The 13,391-nt window shown below is 38.6% G+C and overlaps 1 long non-coding RNA gene across 1 annotated transcript; it reads right to left on the reverse strand.

The window, feature by feature from the left end:
* Positions 1–6,326: 6,326 nt before the first annotated feature.
* LOC115007277 (uncharacterized) lies at positions 6,327–12,998 on the reverse strand. The gene is made up of 5 exons (XR_003832166.1): positions 12,980–12,998; positions 12,220–12,343; positions 9,714–9,957; positions 9,203–9,226; positions 6,327–6,462 (listed from the first exon to the last, which is right to left on the reverse strand). It is a non-coding gene; the product is annotated as an uncharacterized LOC115007277 (long non-coding RNA).
* Between the last annotated feature and the right edge of the window lie 393 nt (positions 12,999–13,391).

Raw genomic sequence — 13,391 nt, forward strand, 5'->3', positions numbered from 1 at the left:
TAGGTTTATTACTCCAGGGATCGGCATGTCGCTGAACCATAGCGGCATATCATCAGACACTTTTCCATCTCGGCGTCACTCCAGAGAGAGCTGGGCTAACGCTACACAAAAGGCAACATGAAATAAACACTTATGTGAGTAGGTTTACATTTATCATTGTAAAGCGACTTTGAGTTCTAGAAAAGCGTTATAGAAATTCAATGTATTATAATTATAATTATAAACAGAACCAGTGGCGTGCTTTGCTCGGGCTGTGTCATTCCTGTTATTGCTATTATTAGAAATTCATGGGTACAGCAATGTCGCATAACAAAAAGGACACGCCTATCTTGAGCCATAAAGTAAAAGTAGCATAGAATGGAAACACTCAAAGTCATAAAGTCATCCTTAATTTGTACATCCGGATGTTTTTTTCAATCTGTTCTCAAACTGCAAGTCTCTGGCCCGGGTGCCAACGTCACCCAGCCACCCGCCCAAGTCTGCCCATACAGGGGAAAAGGCGTGACAATTGAGAAGCCGGGTAGACGTCTCACTGGCCAATAACAAGCAAAGGGTGCACACACACTCAGACGGCCCGTGCAATCAGCGCACGCTTTCGGCACAAGTGTCTTACATCGCTTTCAGAGGTGAGTTCTGCTTTTTCTACCTTATTTTCTATTAAAATATTTATTGACTTTATTTTACTATCTCGGGTGATTTAACGTAGCATCATTGCTATCATTAGATATGTCCTTTGTCTTCGTCAACCTGCCAACTTGTGCCTGTAGCCGCTCTGAGTGTGACATGACGCATGAGATTAACCCTGTGAAGTCCGCATACTTTGGATTCTGCCTTACTAAACCCCATTAATACTAACAAGACAGTTTCTTTTACTGTCACATAATGAAACCATCAGCACTTCATGCACGGATGTTGTTTTAAAAGCCCTGAGAGGACTCCATTGGGAAAACTTCAGCAAACCTATGATAGGGATTTCTTTAATGACAGTTTCTAATATGAGGAAAATATGAATGTGGTATGCTTTACCTTTATCCTGTACTGCTTGCAGTCATGTCATACTCATGTTGCTCAATACACTAGGCCTATAATATGAGTCACTGTATTACTGCATTACACAGGACATTTAGTCAACTGAATTCATGATTCATGAACAATTTCCACTTCAAACTGAGAAACATATCTTATTATACCGAGTTGATAGTAAAATAAATAACTTTTACAGTGAGTTAGAGAAAACATGGAGTGAAACCCAAGAACACAAGTTAACTGGCTTTGCGAAGAATCACAGGTTCATTATTCAAAGTTTGAACATGAGACAAGCTTGATTTGTTTATTTTATTTAAATGCTGATCATTTAGATTTTCTAAGGCTTCTCTCTTCTCCCCAGATGTCTTTAATTTGTCATCGGTCCTCTGACCCAAACAACCACGTGGTTCTGCTGTACGATAACAACAATGAAAAAGGTCACCTGTATATGGGGAATGATACATCTCCACTCTGCAATTACACCTCCCCTCCTCCACTCTCCTGTGTGGTGTGTTTCGAGCAGTTTGTCTACACCGTTTGCTCCGACCTGCAGAAGAACGTAACACTGGTGATGGAGGGAAGTGGAAAACCAATGGATCTTATAAAGAGCGGTAAGAGTTGAAGTATGTCTCAGGTTTAATTACTCTTTAATACAATCTCAAATTCATAAAATCCAAAAATCAGAGATTAAATCAGAGTTTGTGATAGCTCCAACATCTTAAATTTGTACAGTCTGGCAGCCAGAGCATCTCTTTTGTGACGGAAGAGACACAAAATGAATACAAATAACTACGAAGAGACTCATGACTATGAGAAGGGGAAAACAACCACAAAGAGACACAAAGCAACTACAGAAAGACAAAACACAGCTACAAAGAGACAGAAAACTAGAGAGAGACGCAAAGAAAACAGAAAAAAAGAACTACAAAAAGACCAAAAAAATTATAAACTTACACAAACTACTTCAAAGAGATACAAAACAACAGCAAAAAGAGGCTAAACCACGATAAAGTCTGTGTGTCTTGCCCCTATTATGTATCTATAGGCCTCATATATGTAGGGGAGGCGGTCATGCCTTTTGCATGCGTGTGTCCAGGTGCCCATTGTCTAATAATCCACCCATGTTTACCTTTAAACTGTCTTTAAATCTTATACTCACACAAGCACAAACAGCAGATACTCTGCAATTAGTTAGAAAACCCCTCTGGTATGAGAAGCCTTATGTGAGTCATGTCCCTTCCATGTGTCAGCATTCAGTCAGGTTGATCAGATGAGCAGCCTCTCAGTATCAACTGTTAACCATGATGTATGTTTTATTGCAGAGTGCCCCACCCTTCTTGGTAATGGTGAGTGTTGTTAAGATCACTATTTACGGGAAAGACATCTGAGTGGAAGTCGACTCTATAACTGACTGACACTCTTTTCTTTCTTTCAGCCACAAATGAAAATGCTGACTTGCCTGTAAACCACGCGGGTAAGCAGTGCTCACCACTAATCAGGGGGTTGTTTATTGTTCATACAAGAAAAGTGTTTTACTAAATCAGGTTGTTCCATTACAAATAAAAGGGATAGCTCGGATGTTTTGAAGTGGGGTTGTATGAGATACTTAGTCATACGTGTTGCTGCTGCCCGTCCTCAGCGGGACATTGCTTAGCTTCCATGCTGGTACTCCTGCCTGCGTCTCCTCACCGCCATCTGCAGCAGGTAACACACTGACTATGGAGAAGTACTTCATACAACAACACTTTAAAACATTTAGACATTCCCTTTAAGAAATGTCTCAGCTAGTGTGGTCTTTAGTTATGTGTAAATCTGTTGCTAGGAAACATCTTAACTGCTGTTAAATCAAGAGCAGTCAACAATGAAAACAAGAAGTCACTCAAATGTTTCAGAGTGAGTAGCATTCATATAGTTTAAGGCCTTTACTTTATTTTATTACTTTATTACTTAACAGCACTTTTTTTTCCTTCTGTGACTTACAGGTGCTTGGGAATGGTGGATGATCCTCCTCCTCGTCCTCCTCGTCCTCCTCATCCTCGCCGTCATCATTTCCGCTTTGGTGATTTACTGCAGACGAGGACAGACTGCAGTCAACTTCCGGCAGGTGAACTCTGAAGCTGAAGCTGAAACTGCAGTGTAAATGTTCACCTCTCCCTTTCTACAGCAGTTTTTTAATTTAAACATGAATTATCTATACATTTTATTAAAAAAATAATGAACTGGAGAATCATACTTGATGTACATATATTTAATTTATATTTAAAGTGTGATCTTTTTTCATTGTTGCTTCATTATTATAACTTTACATTTTCCATACATTCATGCAAAATCAGTCAAGTCGGTCAAGTATACCATTTCTATTTAAATTTGAAACAAACAAATCTAAAAATGTAAACAAAAAACATAATTAGACATTACGGTATAAAAATTTAAATATTTTATCAGTATCTTTAAAAAACATGACACATGGAACATTTTTATTAATGTCCTCAATTAAGAGACAATTTAGTTTGAATTTAAATCAAAATGCCACACAGCGTTTTCAGACGACGCAATAGGTCATCATATTTTACTAATGGGCAAACAAAGCCTCATGGGAGTTGTAGTTGTGAAATTATTGTTTTGTTTTATTCTCATTGAAATGAATGGGATGCTCTAATTCTTTCATTATTGACAATAGAAATTAACTTTCACATGAAGTAGAACCATTTGGCAAGGTCTAAGAGAGGCCACTAAAAGCTACAGATTTATGATGTTTGGATAAAAACCAATGTCACACACTTCAGTTTATTAGGCACGCTACGCTAAAACTGATGCCATCTACAGTGTCAAGAAAAAAGACAATGAACCCTCATTTATGCATAATTCATCCTTAAAAGGTGATTGGACCTTCAAAGTCACTATAATACACACATACACTATGTAAACTAATAACACTCAAACTATTCTTTTTTAATTAAGATATGTATGAAATAATCTCAAGATTCAAAAAATCCAAATAGGAAAAAGCATGTGACCATTCTTCACAAATTAAAAGAAAAGTAAATGAGTTGCATATATATTAGTTATAGTAAGTGACCAGTTGTGCCTTGTTCTGTACAAAACACATACAAAATATTGGTGACTGACAATCATCTCTTCACAAGCTAATGTGAACCATCCCTCATCCATATGCTCTTTTATGTATTTTATTTATTCACATTCGCCTTCAAACACAATTCCATCACATGAGTTTCAGATATGCATCTTTTTATGTTTGTTTGAAATACTTAAGAGATTTGTGAGCAAAAACAGTGAAAACTATGATCTTTTCTTTACCATACATCCAATATTTGTATTATATATTCAACAAGTTTTACCAGCGTGACACAAATATTTCCAACGTATGGTCAACATATGCTGTTATCTTCTCCATTGTACCAGCAATATTTTTAATAAACATGTCTTTTTTTATATATATATTCTTGAGGTATGGGTCCAAACAATAAGGTACAACTCTCCAGGGGTCCATGACATCTGAAAATATTTTGTAAGGCATTATGTTTCCCACTGCAAAAATCTTTAATGACAGGGCAATCCCAGAAAGCATGCATTTCAGCAATAAGAAAAATATGAAGGCGACAATGGTGCTGATGGAAGGGCAGCATGGAGAATCACAGTTACACTTCACAGGGTTTACGCCAGCCAGTCCTTCAAAATGACGCCATATCCTGACCCTGATTCAGAGGGGCCCCTGGCCGAGCATCCGTTTTATTACAGAAGGGGTTGTGCTCTACATCAGGGAGGAGAGGGCCCCTCCTGTACACCACCATCACCCTCGACCAACCTACTGGCAGGGCTGCAAGAGAGGCCGTAACGCAACAATTATTTTTGTTAAAACACAAACAGGCCTTTCTTCTTTTCATTCACAAGTCTTTATTTCTTATATTTTGTCCCCCCATTCCTGAGAAAAGGGAAAAGGTTTACTTTTAGTTGACTTGTTTCCCAAGGATAAAAAGGGAAATGCATTGGTTTACTTGATGAAAAGGAAATACCTGGAAATAAATAATTTTACTGAATTAGCTTCTTTTTGTGTTCTAATTTCTCCACCTCCAGTTAGGCTTTCCTCATTAATATTTTTTTATATATTCAATAATAAAGTGATAATATTTCCATGTCTAATTCCAGGGTCCATCTTTATATAAGCATGAGGTGCGCATATAAAAATGGTCTGCTCCAACCTGATACAAATAAAACGCGTGATATGAGTTGCTTTAACGTTAAGCAAAGCTCACTTGAAGAAAGGTGCACATGTCACATGGACTTTAAATGAAGATTCATTTATTACTTCTTATGATCCTCTTGGCCTGGACGTGGAGGCCACAGGCTCAGGGGGAGGAAGGTTTCCCCCTCCCTGCAAAATTATCAAAGCAATTAATTCATTTTAAGATAGAGAGCAGTTCATGCAGTGAACAGTCCCACGTGCAGACCACCACCATTAGCAAGTCATTTAGGACAAATTGAAGTGTCCTAATTGTGCTTTTGTATACCGTTATCATCCTACAAGAGATTGATTGCACTAAAGCCTTGTACTTGTTTTACTAATAAGATATGAAAAAAGCCTACTTATCACTTTGAATTGTTTATATTTTTATTTTCTCCCAAGTCCTTGGAGGATCAGACTAAAATAGTCTTATACGCCATGTATACAACACATTAATTAAATGGATGTCCTAGATGGGCATTGATATAAGATTAAACAAAAGAAGATCATTTATCTGTGAGTGCCTTTATATCACTGCTGTGCACACATGCGCTGCCGTTGTTCATCTTATAACCCTACTTCCGCATTCTTCCTGCATCTGGCAGCTGCGATTGTGTTGCTTTTAGCCTGATATTCTGCATTCCTCTGTAGTATTATAGTTTGCTCTTCGTTTGTAAAAGACGACGCTCCCACGTGTCCATGTTTGAGTTTGTTGCTGTGTCGCTCTTGAGATGCAAGTCATCACTAGATAGAGAAACCCTGTCTGGCTGTTAACCACCATCGTGCGACCGTTCAGCCTGGTTGCTGTCGTTCCGGTTAGTTAAGCCACATAACGAAAAGATATGTTGACCTCGCTTCGTAGTGAAGACTTTAGGTGAGGCCTCCATTACAGCACAGGGCTGTCAATTCCTCCAGATTTGTGCATATAATGTACAGAAGACAAGCTTTGTGGCCATCACTGGACTCACCGATGTAGATGGTGTTATCGATCAGATGTTTAATTATTAAATCACTTCACCAGGAAAAGATAAAGATGTCAAAGACAAATGAAGAAACGTTTTCAAATACTTGAATCCACATTTATTGGCACGGTTATCTTCTTTTTCTCCAATAAATGCCGAAAGCGATGACGAGGATGATGGAGACGATGATGACGGAGACGATGATGACGGGAATCAGCCATTGTAAAGCACCTGTCAGACACAGACAGCAGCAGTGAGACATGAGGAAGGCAGGGCTGGAAATGGTTTGATTCTTAGGTCATAACACTAAAAAACAAACAGATGGACACAGATTCCGTTCAACGTGAAACATGGCCGTGCATAACCACACTAACTATACTTTCTCATAGAAGACCTGGCATTTTTTACTAAAATATATAATCCCAGCATTACTCTTTCCATTTCATGAATTAAAAGTGTTTACACCCTGGTGATCTCACATCATATGCTTAGCTCTAAATCCAAAAGAGCAATATCTATGAATTCTGACTGAGATTCACATTAAAGATAAAACATAGCTTGGCATTTTTGGTTTGTAAGTAGATGCACAAACAAAATGGCAACAACTGCTGATTAATCTTCAACCAAACTAATAATTGTGTGATACAGATGAAAACGAAGTTGTGTCCAATTTCAGGCTTCTTTTTTTACGATACATAAATGGACTCATTAACTTACAATGGATAGAAAACATGGATGATTTGATTACTCTGACTACATTACAGTCTATGTCCTCACATCTGAGCTTACTAACCCTTTCGGTTCCAGAACAGCTGAAGTTGAAGACTTAAATAAGAATAGAAAACAATAGAAATCCTAGATCAAAGACATAGAGACTGTAAACTCACAATCTGAACCAGTAATAATGTGTTTGGTGATTTGCAGATAGATTTTTCTCAACTTTATTTGTGTGACATACAGGTGTGTACGTATGTGTCCGTGTGTAAATGTGTCATCTGTAAGAACACCGCCCACAGAAGCAAATAAAAGATTTGTCGACTCACAAAAATATTTCGCCAATATAAAACAGATCTGCAAATTCACAAAGTCCACAAATTAAAAAGAAATGTATATCGGTGAATACATTTAATTGATTTACAATTAAACAAAAATCTCTAGTGACCGTTTTTATTTGTGAATCGAAAATGCATTTGTGGATCTCAATTCTAAACTTGCGGATTTGCATTTTACACACAGAGAACATCTGGCATTTCCATGGATGGTGTCTCGTTTCACCGTCAAAGGAACAGTCCGGTCGGAACATCCATAAAATACAGTAGCTAGATTTTAAATGTTAGAAATCTAATCTTGGCTCAACAGCATTCAGTGGCTTTATTTCAGCTACTTGAACTAATCTATGTAAAGTACATTTAACATATCACTGTCACTGACATGCTGTTAAAACACGTTCAGACTACCGCTCAGAAATAAGTAAGGGACAACTTCAGCGCTGAAATAAACGGCTTAGCTGAAAGTCGACATTTCAAGGTCTGGTATTTCTGTATAGCAGGCCGCCGCGCACTGATACGGTGATTTAATATGACGCGAAATCATATCAATGCACAGAAAGAAGTCCGGTAAACAGTGGCAAATGTGGCAAAGAAAAGACAAACGTTAGTTGCTCCACCTGAAAACATTAATTTGAGTATAGTTTGAATAAACGAAGCTTTGGGTGCATTGTTAAAAGCTGAAGTGTCCCCAGTAAAGAGAAAAAGAGAACAGCGCAGAAAAGATAATACTGAAGAAGACATCCGCGATAAGAGAGATTTTTACACTGCGGCTATTTGTGTTTCCAGGCGGGTCAAGTGCAAAGCAAGACAGAGAGATGGATGAGGACAGACACGTCAATGTCAATACTCCCAGAAGAAGAAGTCCCATTCACCTTGTCTAGTTTCACCACCAATGGAAATGCCCAGTTTAACGTGAATTAAAGCTAATGCTAGTAGGCCAATCTTAAGAAGGCTACAGAGTTATTTCACACTGCGGAAGCAATACAATCATTTTAAAATCAATAAAATACAATTTAAACCAATATTTTGTGTCAAATTATTGATGTATTAAAGAAGTAGCTGTGTAATAAGCGGGATAAAATGCAGCAAGCCGGTCATTATTACGAAATGAACCAGACAGATTTTATGTTCCATGTGTGACCTATCACCTCCTGAGTGATAGAGATAATTATTCATTGATCCTACTCGTCTTAAGCGTCAAACTGATTTTAACTATGTAACTGAGATTACACAGCTGTCTTTAGTGCACAGTCACATACAAAATAACTTTTACTTACAAAAAGAGGAACGTGCAGATGTTTTATTCTGAGTTGAGGGCGACATGATGCTGTAATATATGAATGTGAGGGCGAAAATCCCAGATATATAATATAACCTAAATACCACGCATACACCTTTTCACACACAAGAGAAGAATGTGAACACCTCACGTACTGGCTACTTTAGACCAGCGCATGCAGTTTTTGTTTTTAGATTTCTGCAAGTGAAATAAGAAGACATGAAATATGAGGGAGATGTAACCTTGTAGTAAAACATTGTTTGTTTAGGTTGTTGTTTTTCACTGACTGTGTTATTGTTTCTGCAGCATTCTGTAAAATGTCAAAGGTGCTTTTCTAACATTAGTGATGAATGTCATCTTTTTCATCTCACTGTTGAATTGAATTGTTCCTGAATTGCAAAGCAATTTAGAGCTCTAAAGAATGATTGTTTAATACTTCTGACATTTAATAATTGAATGAGAGACTTATAAAAACAGAACCAAGCGTACATGCGTCTTTATAAATCTGCCGAATGTGCATATTTCTGTCTTTGTGCGTACACACAGTTTTAGTCGTGAATCGACACAGACTTCATGCATCTGACTCCTGAGGTTGATATTATGTGATACAAGTGTGTAAAGCAATAATTTAAATGACACTTACCATCAGAGGAGAGTTCGGGACATTCTGTAATAAAAAACAGAGCTCATGGTTAGTCGTCATGGTGAACTGTTATATACCATCACTTTTAAAAAGTACTACGACTGCAACCAGCACTACTGCTAATACTACAACTGTTTAACTATTACATTTTTATTACCACAACTAGTACTACTGCTAAAACTAAAACTACCACTATTACTGCAACAGGACTCAACTGTTTGTGCACTCAGCACTGGAGCTACAGGGATTGGAAGTTTTGTAGCACAGCTCACAAACTTGTAGCATGAGTATACAAAGTATCAAGTCCACTGTAGTTTGAGACTATTCTAATTCTGTGTTGGTAAACTTAAATATATGTATTTATTCATATTGTTATGTATGTGCATTGCATGGACGCAGGAAGTATGTGTGCTGAGGGGGCTGCAGCACTTCCTGAAAGAAAGACACAGTGAAGCTTTTCTCAGAGGATTCAAACTGCATCGGGATGCATTAATCTGTGGGCTTCTCTTACCACTCCTTGAGATGTCAACCATGGCTCTTCCAGCCTCCATCGTCAGTTGAACACCATCTTCCAGTTTACGGCACACAACGTAGACAAACTGGTTGAGACCGCGACAGACCAGGCAGCCGGAGTCAGGAGAGGAGGCGGAGGAACAACGGCTTAGTGGGACAGAGGCATCCCCAATGCTTCGGCTCCAGAGAGCAGAAGCAGGGCTGTCATCCTTAAAATTATACACTATGCTGGCGTTTTCAGTCTGAGAGACAAGGGGGGAAACAGAAAAAAGTCATAAAAAGTTTTTAAACAACTTTACAACATTTCTCGCATGTCCGTTATTCTCGAGCTGAAATTAATAGCTGATTAGTCAATGGACTGATTATTTTGATGATTTATTAAACGTTTAAGTCAATTTTCAAGCAAAGATTCCTCAGCTTTAGCTCATCGAATGTGAAGATTTTCTGCCTTTACTTAATTTATGTGACAGTAAACTGAACATCTGTTGGTCAGACGTCACCTTGTAGCAATTTTCTATCACTAACACGGGAGGTTACTATATTTTTTAAAACACACACACAGTTCTTCTACACAGTCAAGCAGAGTCTGGCTGGATGCCACTCTTGTTATGGAGGCATGTGTTGCCTCTTAGTGGTTTGCCACTGTTGGCTTTTGGTATGCCGCCGCAGTCGTTTCACTGGTCTATGACGATTATACACGGTATGTCAGTCATGTTCCACTGTAATAAATCACTTCTTAACAACATAATGATTCTTTCTTGCCTTATGTAGCAGCTAATTAAGTTATGCCGATGTTGTGTGCAATTTAACAGCTTATCATTTATACCACTGGCAGATACCACTGTAGAGACCGAACCTCAACCTAAGCCTCAACTGTGGGTGTGACGGCCCAAGGGCCTCTGCAAGGGTGTGTGTGGGTGTGTGTGGTCTTTCAGTATTCCAGGTTTCACTAGCGGAATAGGAGAACAGTTGTGGTAAACAGCTCCTCCTCACTCATCACATTCAAATCATCACTATATATATATATATATATTTTTTTTTTTTGGTGTCACTCACTCTGTCAAGTGTCTTTGAGTTACTAGAAAAGCGCTATACAAGTCTAATGTATTATTATTATTATTATTATTATTATTATTATTATTATTATTATTATTATTAATAAACATCCAGAAACAACTTTTAATTTCCCTCCAGTCTTAGGTTTTGCCCACAGTCATTACCTCCTTTTCTGTTTAGTGTGTTAATCTACATCCGGGTACACCAGTTTATGAATGGGCTGTAATATATAACCCCATGCCCAGAATTCAAATAGTACATTTTATTATGAGTTAGATCTGAAGTTTTGTCTGACTGTGCTTTTTAATTAAACCAATTAGGCTACATGGTTGTGAGTGCATACTCTGGTTATGCATCACGTTAACTAGGTGTGTTTTAGAGCAACAGATGGTGGGCGCTGGCAGACCACTTTTTAAAATGTATATATACATTTTTATTTTAAGCATTCATTAAACATTATAAATGATCATGGGAAATATTTTTACATTTTATGTCATACATTTCAATCTATATTCAGTATATTGTTGGACAGAATTCAGGTAGGAATAATGAACTTCATTTGTTTTGAGAGGCTGTTATTGAATAGTTTTTAGATGTGATATTTTTAAAATTAATTTATGCACACAGTACTTTTGTAATTTTGCCAATAAAACATGAATTGAAGGCTTACAGTTGGACTTAATTACACCTTGGTGCAAAATACTGTCATGAGGCAGTCCTCACGTGAGCAGCAGAGACCTTTTGTCGGCGGAGCTTGACAGTATAAACCACATCCTCTAAGAGCTGCTGATGGTTGAAATCTGCATCTGAACTGTATTTTGTTTATGTTAAAGAGGCTGTCTGAATCCGGTGCAAACCTTCAGCCTCAACATATCCACACAGACTAATGAATACAGGACACTATACCGAATATTATTGGACACCATGTGGAAAACTCTCGATTTCCTCTTTGTAGACCCGCTACGTGCAGCTCAAGGAAACAGTTTCTTTAAAAAACATCTCCCTGCTCCAAGTTCCCTGCTCCTCGCGATAGACATCTGATCTATAAAACAAGCCGTTGCGCGCACACCGGACAGTCTGTATTATGAGCACGTTTTGTAAAAGACCACGTATTTCTCATGATTTAGGGTGACTCTTTAACTGTCACCTGCATGTCAGTTGTTTAGTAAAACACGAAACACACACACACAACCAACACAATCTGATTTAAAGGGCTTATATCCAGTTTTACATTTATCGGCAGGTTATATTTTGTTATTAAAACAAAAATAATCCTCCAGAAGAGCAGGAGGTTTAAACAACCTTCAGGGAGCACATGGCTCGCATCTCATCTGTTTAACTAACCTGAAAATAGCTTCAGGTTTGACAAACTGCATCCCTTTTCGTTTTATTTTCTCTTAAAAGTTAAATAAAGGCTAAATAAAAAAACAATAGTACATTTGACTGACCTTGTGGTTCAGCGTCCTCTACGTCCTGCTTGTTGACCGGTGTCTGAGCTGCGTAATGTCCAGGAGGAAGTGTTGGTAAAGAGGCGGACCTGCTGACCTCCTCCTCCTCAGCTTGTCCTGCTGTCTGAGAGCGAAAAGGAGAGAGTGTCTGAGCAGAAGAAGAAGCTGTCTTCCCACTCTGGTTGAGTCACATCCGAGCAGGAAGAGCTGCTGCTGCCGGCCAGGATGTGTTTCTCGCAGTGTTTCTCTCTCTAAGTAAGGCGGACGAGTCATAATCAGTACTCATCTCACTCATCATTACAACATGGACATTTCCACCAGCGGTGCCTCCGGAAGACACACCGCTTCATAAAGGACCAAAGCCACCCAACAGACTGTTCTCCTTGTTACCGTCAGGCAGACGATGCAGAAGCCTGGCTGCACGCACCTCCAGGCTCAAGGACACTTTCTACCACCAAGCCATCAGGCTTCTCAACCTCCAGATCTCCAGACACACCCTCACTGTCTGTTTGTTTGTTTTTGTTATTATTGTTTTAACTTAAATTGTATATAGCACTAAATAGTACTCTTCTTAAAAATATTTCATTTTTGACAGCTGCGCTGACATGCTGTCTCTCTCAGACACATTTCATTGTACCGTTGACCCTGTGTTAACTTACATATGACAAATGAAACTTGAAAAAACACATTTTCATGAATCTATTCAAATTTGGAGAGGATCTGAATCCTGGGGCCGACACACACATTGTTTTTCACTTACGTTAACATTGCAAGATGTCCTTGATGGAGGTCTGCGCTCTCAGAGTTATCTTTTGTTTTTTCAACCTAAGCCTCAACTGTGGGTGTGACGGCCCAAGGGCCTCTGCAAGGGTGTGGGGGTGTGTGTGTCCATTTCTATGACAAACATCGAGAGCAATGACAAAAATAGAGTCAAATTGCTTGCATGGGTTCATACATGGACAAAGAACATATTGTTGTGCAGCAGAGCTGAGCTGCTGAGAGTTGAGTGCAGCTGCAGTTACTCTAACAACTCTCCCCACAACGCTGAGCAAACCAAATCATGAGTCATGTTCCTTTCCTCTCTAGATTTGGTGCGACTGATTGTGAGCACGCCAACACAGGTGGTACTTCTCAGTAAAGGAATGGTTAGATGACCACAAGTTATGTTTCAA

Source organism: Cottoperca gobio, chromosome 4 (assembly GCF_900634415.1).
Source record: "Cottoperca gobio chromosome 4, fCotGob3.1, whole genome shotgun sequence".
Lineage (NCBI taxonomy): Eukaryota > Metazoa > Chordata > Actinopteri > Perciformes > Bovichtidae > Cottoperca > Cottoperca gobio.